At 38.1% G+C, this 12,138-nt stretch overlaps 1 protein-coding gene across 13 annotated transcripts in view; it reads left to right on the top strand.

Annotated features, from left to right (window-relative positions):
- STK33 (serine/threonine kinase 33) overlaps window positions 1–12,138 on the top strand; it is a 99,225-nt gene that overhangs the window by 17,260 nt on the left and 69,827 nt on the right. The gene's annotated exons all lie outside the window — the stretch shown is intronic.

Below are 12,138 nucleotides of genomic sequence, written 5' to 3'. Positions count from 1 at the left end.
TACACCTGTACAAATTGGTGAGGATTATTATCAAGCCTTCCCAGGAAAGGGGGTGTAGGACTTAGGGGGATATTTTGCGGGAAGACGCCTCCAAGTGGTCTCTTTCACTGTTCTTTGTTTAAAACGCTTGGTGGTGGCAGCATACTGTTCAAAGACAAGGCGAAGTTTTTAACCTAAGCTGGTAAGAATAAGCTTAGGGGGTCTTTCATGCAGGTCCCCACATCTGTATCCTGAAGTTCAGAGTGGGGAAGGAACCCTGACATAAACATTTCAACAATATACCTTCATTCATATTTGACACTATGTAGCTTTTCAAAGGAATGATGAGAACTTTGATTAACTTGCCTTTGAGGGAGGAAGATAATCCTTGGGGAGGTAGAGAAGTCCCAGTTTTTGAGACTCCAAAGTTCACCGGCATGTGTAGATGGGAATTTGCTCTTTCCTGCAATTTAATATTCCATCTTCAAACAAATATTTGCTTCGCTATGTGAAGGTAAACAAACTGATATACCAGGCAAGCTGGACTTAGTGATAAATGGTCACTTACACCAAAAATCACGCAATATTCAGGGTGCTTCCAGTCCCACAAGTCCAGTCGCGTACCCCAGATCAATTAGTATCCTAGATCTCATACCAAAGACAACACCTGTAGCCAATTCTGTAATAAACTAACTAAAGGTTTATTAACTAGGAAAGAGATATAAGAGTAATTTACAGGTTAAAGCAAGCAAGCATATAACACAAATATATTGCAATTTAAATCCTAAGAGTGACAAAGTTGTAGTGATCTGTCCATTCAAAAAGTATTTCAGGGCAGACCCAGGGATAATCCTGGGGGAATCTCTTGCTTCAGTTTAGTGACTCCGGTCCTGTGACAGTTCAAACAGCAAAGAGATAAAGAGTTTTTCCCTACATCTATATGCATAGCTTCTTTTCATAAAACAAAGCTGATAGTCCCTTCAGTGAGGGGAGAGAGGAATGCACTTTGAGACTTTGGTCTCACAGGCAATGACCATTTGCTTTCCATTCTCAGGAATTAGCATTTTCCTGTTACAGTTCAGTATTTGCATTACACAAGGCTGCTTTTGGTGGGTTACTTAGTTTCAGGGGTATATACAATGCAAATGTTTGCTCTTACTTTATAACAGGGGGTATAGTTGAGTGAGAACAATACATGCAGCATCCTGCAAACAATTTGTAAAACACTATACACATTGTTTTCAACGTTACAGCTAATATTTATTTTGGTAATGCTAACACACAGGTAAACAAGACTGGTTTCCAGCTATGCATTTGTAAGTGTTCAGTGAGGCCTGGGGTCTTGGAATGAGCTGGCACCTGGTCTACCACCATCACACTCTACCCTGAATTTTAAAAGAAAGAGACCAAGAATAACATCCCTTGATTTTTTTTTCTGTAAATTCTATGCATTTTTTTATAATTCTTTTAACTTACTCAATGAAAATAATAAGTAGTATATGACACTGTAAATTTGCACAGTACCATATAATAGTAGGCAAGTGCCAAAAAGATATTAGGTTCTTGCCTTGGTGAGTTTATAGTCTAAATGCACAAAGAAAAATAGTTTGCACAAGAACACAACATTTGACAGAGCAGGGTATGGCCACTGCAGTTTGAATGCTTCATGGAATAGACTTCTATTTAATTTTCATGAAGGAGGTTGTATACTTTTTCTGCACTCGTCCTATTAACTGTAAAGGCTTTATTTATTATGACATAGACTCTTCTTCAAGTAATGGTGCCTTCCCAGTCAACCCCTAACCTTATACAGGTGCTCAAAATGGAGAAGCCAGTTTTCTAGTGGTTCTCCTTATGTTTGTCTTTCATCTCCTGCTTATGCTCTGGTGCCCCTTTGCTGTTCAGGTATGAATAATATGTTAACTAGCCGGCCAGTCTTCTAATACTGACATGCATAGATAATTCACAACACAATTTTAAAATCTTCTGATAACCCAGTCAATGAGCAGTGCCATTTCATTCTAGAAAATTCTTGCCCCATTACTAGTGGTAATGAATTAACCAGAAAGAACCCAGTCTGACTTTAGGATCCCAGGTTGAGCTTGCAGGGCTGGCAGTTGGTATCGAAGAGTTTATTTTTTTTTAATCAAAGTGTATGAGTGAATATACAATTGTTTTTTTTCCTCCTAGGTTTAATTGGATTTGAAACCCAAAATCTGAAATTCTTTTCAGATGCTAGTCTTAGCATAGGTGGATTGCTTGTTTCTTTGACTGTAATGATGCCTGGGATTCTATATGCAATATTAAATATACTATATACATCTGTAACTGGACCATCAGCCATCCTGAAGGCAAGGGTTGTGGGCTCTTTAGGTCAGTTACCTAAAAAAATGGTGAGTTAAAATCAAATTACAGCCTCAGCCAAAGGAAAATGAAACAGCCGTGGGGCTGCATCCTTTAGCCACAGCTCCAAATAAAACAAAACTAGCACAGGGTAGCTTCTTTCCACCTAGATGTAGTGCCACAAATCACATAATGCCACAAACCACTAATCCAGTTCTTAATGTGATTAGTCTTTGGGTATCAGTAAAATCCTTAATTTAAGTGATGGAAATAATTTCCCCATTTTCTCCTTTCCCTGAGCTGGGTCTTCATTCAGGAGTCTTCTGGGTTAGGCAGAAAGCATCTTCTCTTATCCACCCTATCTGTTTTCTTTGTATGAGTTGCCTGACTTAGGAGGCAAGGAGACTTAGCTGTCTGTTCCACCTCTCAACAGCCTAACCAGCCACTGCTGCCAGCTGCTCTCTTCAGGTCTGGCAGCTCAAAAAGTCTTTTTAAAGACTAATTTCCACATTTCTGCACCATGAAGGGGTTTAACCTGTTTGCCTGATACAGAGTATAAACACCCTGTTCACAACATCTAATAATTACTGTCCTGAGTGATTGTTCACGACTTATATTGTTGCACTGATTATGTCCAAAGTGGCAGGGATAACATTGCTATAGGAACCTTGTGCCCAGTTCTACCCTTGCATGTAATCTCCTTTGACTATATCAGAAGTTGTGTGAACGTCTGGTATCTGAGAGCCACAATTTAAGAATGTGGCTTTCCTTGTATTTGGATTTGCATAATCATTAAGCGTGCTGTCTTCATTTGTATAGTCCACTGTACATGTTGGTCTTTGGTTTTAAGGTCCTTGCACATATTTAAAACATTTAATAAATTATAGTTACACCTTATTTCTTGATTTAAAATGTTCAGTTGCGTATATCTGTTTTTGAAGGCATATGTGACTGTGTTTGGTATTTGGCTTTACTATTGAAGCTCGGTATTTTATGCTTACTACCTCTCTAGACCCTGCTCAGAAGTTAAAAGATATGGGAAATGTACTCTGAAAAGTCATTCAAAGCTTATTATGTCCAGGGAGAGACAGATTTAAGATTGCTGAGGTTTCTGCTTGAAGTGCTTGAAACAGAGATCTGTTTGCATCAAAATCACTTTGGGGAAGAAAGGTAACAGAGGCTCCACAGGGATAGTGCTTGGGGTCTATTACAGACCTCCCAGGATCCGATTTGGATATTGACAGAGACCTCTCCAGTATTTTTAGTGAAATAAATACTACTGGGAATTGTATGATTAGGGGAGACTTTAAGTTCCCAGATATAGATTGGAGGACAAGTACTACTAATAATGATAGGGACCAGTTAGTCCTGGTTGTGATACCTGACAGATTTCTTCACCAAATAGAAAAGGAGTACTTGTGGCACCTTAGAGACTAACCAATTTATTTGAGCATGAGCTTTCGTGAGCTACAGCTCACTTCATCAGATGTTTACCGTGGAAACTGCAGCAGACTTTATATACAGTCACTGAACCAACAAGAGGTGATATAATTTTAGATTTAATACTAGTAAGCAGTGAGGACCTCACAGAAGAACTGGTTGTCAACAACAATTTTGGTTTGAGACTGAGTGATAGTGAATTAATTCAGTTTAAATTGAATGGAAGGATAAAGAAAAATAGGTCTGCAGCTATGGTCCTTGATTCCAAAAGAGCAACAATCAAGGGAATTAGTTAGGGAAGTGGATTGGACTGAGGAATTCAAGGACCTGAATGTGAAGGAGGCTTGGAATTACAAAGTTGCGTAAACTATCTGAAGCTGTATCCCAAGCAAAGGGAAAGAAATTGTAGGGAAGGGTTTCAGACCAAATTGGATTAGCAAGCATGTCAAGCAGGTTATCCAGAGAAAGAAGAAAGCCTAAAAGGAATGGAAGAAGGGATGGGTCAGAGCGTGTAAGGAAAAAGTGAGAACTGCAAAAAGCCAAGCAGAGTTGTACCTTACAAAGGAAATTAAAATAGTAAAAGGTTCTTTAGCCATATGTATAAAAATAAAACAAGGGAGAAGAAGTGGGACTACTCAACACCTGAGGATGAGGTGGAGATTAAGGACATTCTAGGCATGGTGCAACATGTTACTTTTCCCCAGTTTTTAATAAGAGTAATGAGGAGCTTGGGGACAGTGGCAGGTAGCTAATGAGAACAAGGATATGGAAATACAAGGTACCACATTGAAAGTGGAATTCAAACTCAAACAGATTAATGGACCAAACTGGGGGTCCTGGATTATCTCCATCCAAAAATGTTAAAGGAACTGGCACATGAAATTGCAGGCTGAATAGCAAGAATATTTTAATGAATCTGTGAACCTATGACTGAAGGATTGCAAATATAGTACCTATATTTAAGAAAGGGGAGGAAAGTGATCTGGGAAATTACAGGCCCTTTTGTTTGAACTCAGTTGTATGCAATCTTTTAGAAGAAATTTTGAAAGATATAAATGGTAACTGGGGTAAAATACAAAATGGTTTGACAAAAGTTAGATTGTGCTAGGCCAACCTGATCTCTTTCTCTGAGAAGATAACCAATTTTCTAGACAAAGGAAATGCTGTAGTTCTAATCTACCTGGATTTCAGTAAGACATTTGATGCAGCTCCACATGGGAAATTAGTTAAATTGGAGATGATGGGGATTAATACAAAAATCAAAAGGTGGGTAAGGAACTGATACAGAGAGAAAGTACAATGGCTCATGCTGCACAGTGAACTGTCAGGCTGGAGGGAAGTTACTAGTGGAGTTCCTCAGGGATCAGTCTTGGGGCCAGTCTTATTTAACAGTGTCATTAATGACTTTGGCACAAAAAAATGGGAATGTGCTAATCAAAATTGCAGAAGACACAAAGTTGGGAGGTAATTGCTAATATAAAGAAGGCCCAGAATATCATACAAGAAGATCTGAATGACCTTGAAAACTGGAATAATTGAAAAAGGATGAAATTTACTAGTCAAAATGAAAGGTCATGTACTTAGGGACTGTCATAAATATAAAGGGAAGGGTAAACCCCTTTGAAATCCCTCCTGGCCAGGGGAAAGCTCCTCTCACCTGTAAAGGGTTAAGAAGCTAAAGGTAACCTCGCTGGCACCTGACCAAAATGACCAATGAGGAGACAAGATACTTTCAAAAGCTGGGAGGAGGGAGAGAAACAAAGGGTCTGTGTCTGTCTATATGCTGGTCTTTACCGGGGATAGACCAGGAATGGAGTCTTAGAACTTTTAGTAAGTAATCTAGCTAGGTATGTGTTAGATTATGATTTCTTTAAATGGCTGAGAAAAGAATTGTGCTGAATAGAATAACTATTTCTGTCTGTGTATCTTTTTTGTAACTTAAGGTTTTGCCTAGAGGGGTTCTCTATGTTTTTGAATCTAATTACCCTGTAAGATATCTACCATCCTGATTTTACAGGGGGGATTTCTTTATTTCTATTTACTTCTATTTTTTATTAAAAGTCTTCTTGTAAAAAACTGAATGCTTTTTTTCATTGTTCTCAGATCCAAGGGTTTGGGTCTGTGGTCACCTATGCAAATTGGTGAGGCTTTTTATCCAACATTTCCCAGGAAAGGGGGGGTGCAAGTGTTGGGAGGATTGTTCATTGTTCTTAAGATCCAAGGGTCTGGGTCTGTAGTCACCTAGGCAAATTGGTGAGGCTTTTTACCAAACCTTGTCCAGGAAGTGGGGTGCAGGGTTTTGGGAAGTATTTTGGGGGGAAGGACGCGTCCAAACAGCTCTTCCCCAGTAACCAGTATTAGTTTGGTGGTGGTAGCGGCCAGTCCAAGGACAACGGGTGGAATAATTTGTACCTTGGGGAAGTTTTGACCTAAGCTGGTAAAGATAAGCTTAGGAGGTTTTTCATGCAGGTCCCCACATCTGTACCCTAGAGTTCAGAGTGGGGGAGGAACCTTGACAGGGACAAACACAAATGTTACTATAAACTGTGGATATATCACTTGGAAGAGACAGAGGAGGAGAAAGACCTGAGTGTTTTGGCGATCACAGGATGACTGTGAGCTGCCAATGGGATGCAGCCATGGAAAAGAGTAATGCAATCCTAGGATGCATCAGGTAGGTATTTCCAGTAAAGATATGGAAGTGTTATCACTATGATAAAAGGCACAGGTAATGGTAATACTCATCTGAAATATGTGTGATGTTCTGGTCTCTCATGTTTAAGAAAGATGACTTCAAACTGGAACGGGTGCAGAGAAGGGCTACTAGGATGATGAGAGGAATGGAGAACCTACCTTACGAGAGGAAACTTAAGGAGGAGACTTTGCTTGTTTAGCCTAAGCAAACAAAGGCTAAGAGGAGATATGATTGCTCTCTACAAATAAGGGAGGGAGAGGAGTTATTTAAGTGAAGGGCCAATGTTGGCACAAGAACAAATGGACATAAACTGGCCATCAATTAGTTTAGGCTTAGTTAGAAACCTTTGTCTAATTTTATCAGAAGAATGAAGTTCTGGAACGGCCTTCCAAGGGGAGTACTGGGGGCAAAAAATTTAGTTTGTTTCATGACTGAGCTTGATAAATGTATGGATTGGATGGTATGATGAGATTGCCTACCATGGCATATGGCCCATCTGGGACTGATATTCGCAAATATCCCTAACAGTTGAAGATGGAACACTAGATGCGGAGGACAGAATATCCTTTTGACAGGCTTGTATGATTTTTGTTAAACACAAAATAAATTCCATGACTTTTGTAATGTCAAACCTTAGGATGTGAGTTTGCAATAATGAGGCAGGAAGCCGGTGTTTAGTCTCAGCCTGAGGTTAAGGCATTCTGGTTAATCAGTGCACCCAGGATTTTTAAGCACTAGTCAGCTGCTTAACCAACAGGCAGTAAGTAATTAAATTTCACTTGTCCAGGCTGTTATCCTTGGCTGTCAAACAATAGGATTCTTCCATGTTATAACCATTCTGTTTTCTTGCCCATTCCCTTGGGAGTATGTGCTTGTGTGTTTTTTAATATGCTTCACTGATTTTTTCTAATGTGTTGGTTGGTAGCCTAAAAGTTTGATGTTCTTGTCTGATACTGTTTTAATGTTGTCATAATAAATTTCTCTTCATAGATACAAGTTTATGCTCTGATTTTTAAGCATTAGAGGGTTGCTTTAGAATTTTCTTTGGGATGAGTGCCTAGACCACGTGCACACCCAAACTGGAGGTGTGGCCAGATGGAGATGCATGAAAGTAGCCACAGACCTTAGACATCTCTGGGGAAAAAACAGCCCTTTCTCTCTGTGCCTTAATAGTAGGGCACTTTCTGTTTTGACTCACTGTTTTGCTAAATTTTGCTAACAATAACTTTAACTACCAAAGAAAGATGTAATAAAACACTTGCTATTCACTGTCTGTACGTCCCCAGTTAATGGGGCAATTTGATATGGCAGTTGCTTATCTTATGAGGGCAATCAAAAGTGAGTAAATCAGGTAAGAATATTATTAAAAAACATGCCAAATATCAGTTTTAGCAAAATATTGTAATTTTGTTAAGTTTAGTAAAAAATGTTTCTTTCTGTTTGATGATATTAAATATTTAGCTGTTTGCAAAAAAAAATATTGCTGTACATTTTAGAACTGTTAATACCTTTCATGGGCTTTGAAGCCACATTTCAAGAAGATGGAAATAAAGAAAGCAAAAGAGCAGGAAGATAGAGTCCACAATCCCTTAAATCCTATATATAATAGTGCAATTTCTTTCACTGTTGAGTTGCAAAAATTCTTCTAACATAGGCCACATGGGTGAGATAGTGAAATTTATGGAAATACTTTGGCTCTTTTCTGGAAAAAAACAGTAAAATTAGCATATCTTTCAAACTGCGAGAATGGGAAAGTGCATATTACATATCTTGAATTCATCTTGTGTGTATATAATTTGAATTTGGTGAACTACATATTTTAAATAACTTTTAATAAACATCTCTGTGAGCATCATCTTGCTTGTTTTGACAGTTGATTAACTCTTCATTATACAAGTTAGTAGGTGTTCGTTCTTCTGTTCTCTAGAACATTAAAATAACTAATTGGAATTTTCACGACTATGTATATGTTACGATATTGGCACCTGCTTTTGTGTTTTTGTGGTAAACATTTTGATTGTAAACTTTTTTTTTAGGTATTATAATTATAACTGAACTATAAAATATTATCATAGGCAAAATACATGTTTAAATTTGTTAGGCTTTCTTTTTTAAACACATTAAAAAATCTGTTTAAGTAACACTGATGAAAAAAATATACATTTCAGGTGCTTTTGGTAATAACTTATTTTTAAATATTCTTAACAGGTAGCCCATCAAGTGGACTAGGATAATCAGATCCCCCCGCACCCCCCCACCGCCATACAAACACTGTACTCATCACAATTCTGATACTACTGTACAGGGCAACATTAAGCCAATTCAGTAAATAATACGTCTATTAAAATAGCTTTAATACATAGTCCATAATAAAACATTATTGAAGAGGGGAATGGTCAGAGAGAACAGGGTTCAAAGAGCCAAAATAATGTGGGCTCAACACGGAAAATACTGACTTTTTCTCAGCAGTTCTCTCACATTTGAGAAAAGACAGAGGAAACTAATGCTGGACAAATTTAATGAATGTATGTAAGATCGGGAAGTCAGGTTGAACAACTTGATATAAAGATTTGAAAACAAGGGGGAAATTTTGAATTGAATTCAGAGCTGGCTAGGAAGTTGTGAACACAGTTGTCAGTGGTCTTGTCTAATTGCCTGGAGCGAGAGTATTATCAGGCCACAGCATCCTAGACCTTTGAAATTTAGAGAGTTAGGATTTAGGAAGATCAGAGAAAAGGGAATTGCAATAGTCAAAATATGAAAATATTAGAATGTGAGTAAGGTTTTCCTCATAGGCAGAGTTAAGGAAAGGACAATTTCTAGCAACGCTTTAGTGAAGGTTTCATGTCAAGAGAGATAGAAGGAAAAGAAAGCTTGGTGTGAAGAATGACCTCCAAGGGTTCTGGGCTTGGGAGCAAGGTTATGTCTGAAGTAATTTTGTTGTATATGAATGTAAAAGTTTATTTAAAATATTGTGACAAAATAAGATCGGGTTCTCAGGCTTGGTACCAGAAACGGCCCTGGGACCTTCAGCTCTTCTCTTAGCCTAGAGCCTGGTCTCAAGATCACAACCTGTTTAGTTGGAGTGGGAAACAGTGAATGTTCTGTGTGTGCCCCCAGCCACTTCACCTGGCTCAGTGGCGGTACAGGACTTGCTCCTCCTGGCTGAGCTCGAATTCATGAGAGAGACTGTCAAGATTCCTTCCCCACTCTGAACTCTAGCGTACAGATGTGGGGACCTGCATGAAAGACCCCCTAAGCTTATTCTTACCAGCTTAGGTTAAAAACTTCGACAAGGTACAAACTTTGCCTTGTCCTTGGATCCTATGCTGCCACCACCAAGCGTGTTAAACAAAGAACAGGGAAAGAGCCCACTTGGAGACGTCTTCCCCCCCAAAATATCCCCCCAAGCCCTACACTCCCTTTCCTGGGAAAGGCTTGATAAAAATTCTCACCAATTTGTACAGGTGAACACAGACGCAAACCCTTGGATCTTAAGAACGATGGAAAAAGTGATCAGGTTCCTAAAAGAAGAATTTTAATGAAAGAAAAAGTAAAAGAATCACCTCTGTAAAAATCAGGGTAATCAGATTCAAAACATAGAGAATCCCTCTAGGCAAAACCTTAAGTTACAAAAAGACTCAAAAACAGGAATATACATTCCATTCAGCACATCCTATTTTACCAGCCATCGAACAAAAGGAAATCTAACACATTTCTAGCTAGATTACTTACTAACTTTTTACAGGAGTTCTGAAGAGCATTCCCGGCAAAAGCATCACACAGACAGACAGACCCTTTGTGTCGTTCCCCCCCAACCCCCCCCCGTTTTGAAAGTATCTTGTCTCCTCATTGGTCATTTTGGTCAGGTGCCAGTGAGGTTATCTTAGCTTCTTAACCCTTTACAGGTGAAAGGGTTTTGCCTCTGGCCAGGAGGGATTTTATAGTTCTGTATTCAGAAAGGTGGTTATCCTTCCCTTTATATTTATGACAGCGACAGAGATCTCTATCAAAATAGCCTTTAGCTTAGGGGAGCTAGGAGTCAGGGAACCATGACTTGAAATCACACCTCTTTCACTCATTATTGTTTACTCATTACATACTCTATGTCACCCATATTATGGATCAAGGCTTCATACCTAACCTTAGGAAGTAAGTTGGTTGAGAAGTTGCACATAGTCACTTCTGCGGAAATTGGGAATAAAATTCACATGTCTAGTTTGGCAGACTAAGTTTAGCCACACAGCATTTCAGAGCGATCTATGAGCTTGTCTATCCTATCTGTAACTACTACTCTAACTGCTTAATTGCACTTGAATTCCAGGATTCAGGAACAAAAAGGAGGAATCCGTATCCCCAAGATTCTATTGCAGTTTAACAAAAATTGGTGTAAGCAACTGGCTAAGTGCGTGTCATGGCCCCTTCTAGTATTTGCTCCACACAGTAGATAAATTACTCCTGTAGATCATGTGGTAGATTCATACCCTGCTGAATCCACATATGTCCCAGTGGTCACACTTGATAGAATTTTTGTTTCCCTAGTTTTCCCTTTAAAACAACACAAACAAAACAAAACTAGTTTCTTTGATTTACATACTGAGACTATCCTGAATGACATACTTTTTTTAGTTAAGAGCCATTATAATTTGTTAATTATGGTGCAACAAAAAATAAAATCCAGTTGTTCCCAGGGTGGATTTGATTTAAATCAAATTGATTTAAATCTTGATTTAAATCACTAGTCAGGAAGACTCTATTTAATCATGGATTTCTAAATGCATTCTTGTGGGTTGTTATAACCTTAATACATATTCTTCACCACTCAGAGATAGATGTGTACCTTCTAAAAATGAAACCTACACTATACATTTGTAAAGTGATTTATTTTGAAAACTTTTCAGATTCGTGTTACAGGTATATCAGAAAATGAATGATTGTTTGGTTATTTCATTTACCAAAGGTAATTGAAGCAGATATTTATGAAGTCATTAGGAGGTGAACTATCTCCAATTCAACAGATTAATCATTAATATTTGGAGGATTTTGTTGCCATGCTGTATTAGGAGGAGAACATCACCAGAGAGACTTTTAAATTGTTTTATGTAACTAAAACAACAACGTTATGTATTCTGGATTTTTTTCTTCAACAGCAAACATATAATATTATAACAAAACAAGCATATGAATTTTTGAATTTAGTTAAACATTCAAGTTTTTTTAAATCATGTTTGTTTTTGTTAAAATTGTTTTTAACTAGTTAAATGAAATATTAAAAACAAAAATTAAATCGACTATTTCAGCCAGGTCAACGTGAGAAACTTAAAATATTGGCATCTGCAGCTAACTCAGAAGTTGTCTTCACCTTCATTTTCCTGTTAATCTGGAAAAGAAAAACAAGCGTTCCTGCTTCTTCAGGTCCCAAATGATTTGTCAATTTGGAATGAATTAGTTCAAAGGAAGAAAATATTCTTTCTACACTGGCAGAAGAAGCTACTGCTGTTAAAAGTGAGATTATCACTTCAACAGTCTCTGAATCCAAGAGCTTAAGTGACTTCCACCAGTTCACTGGTCTGACTTTCTTTAAAACATCATCAGCAAACATATGTTTCTTGAGTGGTTCACCCTTAGCTATGAACTTTATTGTAGTTGGCATTATGGAGGGATGGTTGCTGGATGTCCAT

The sequence above is a fragment of the Lepidochelys kempii genome, chromosome 6 (genome assembly GCF_965140265.1).
Source record: "Lepidochelys kempii isolate rLepKem1 chromosome 6, rLepKem1.hap2, whole genome shotgun sequence".
Lineage (NCBI taxonomy): Eukaryota > Metazoa > Chordata > Testudines > Cheloniidae > Lepidochelys > Lepidochelys kempii.
Note: the sequence above shows the minus strand (reverse complement) of the source record. Positions and strands in the feature narration are given on the sequence as shown.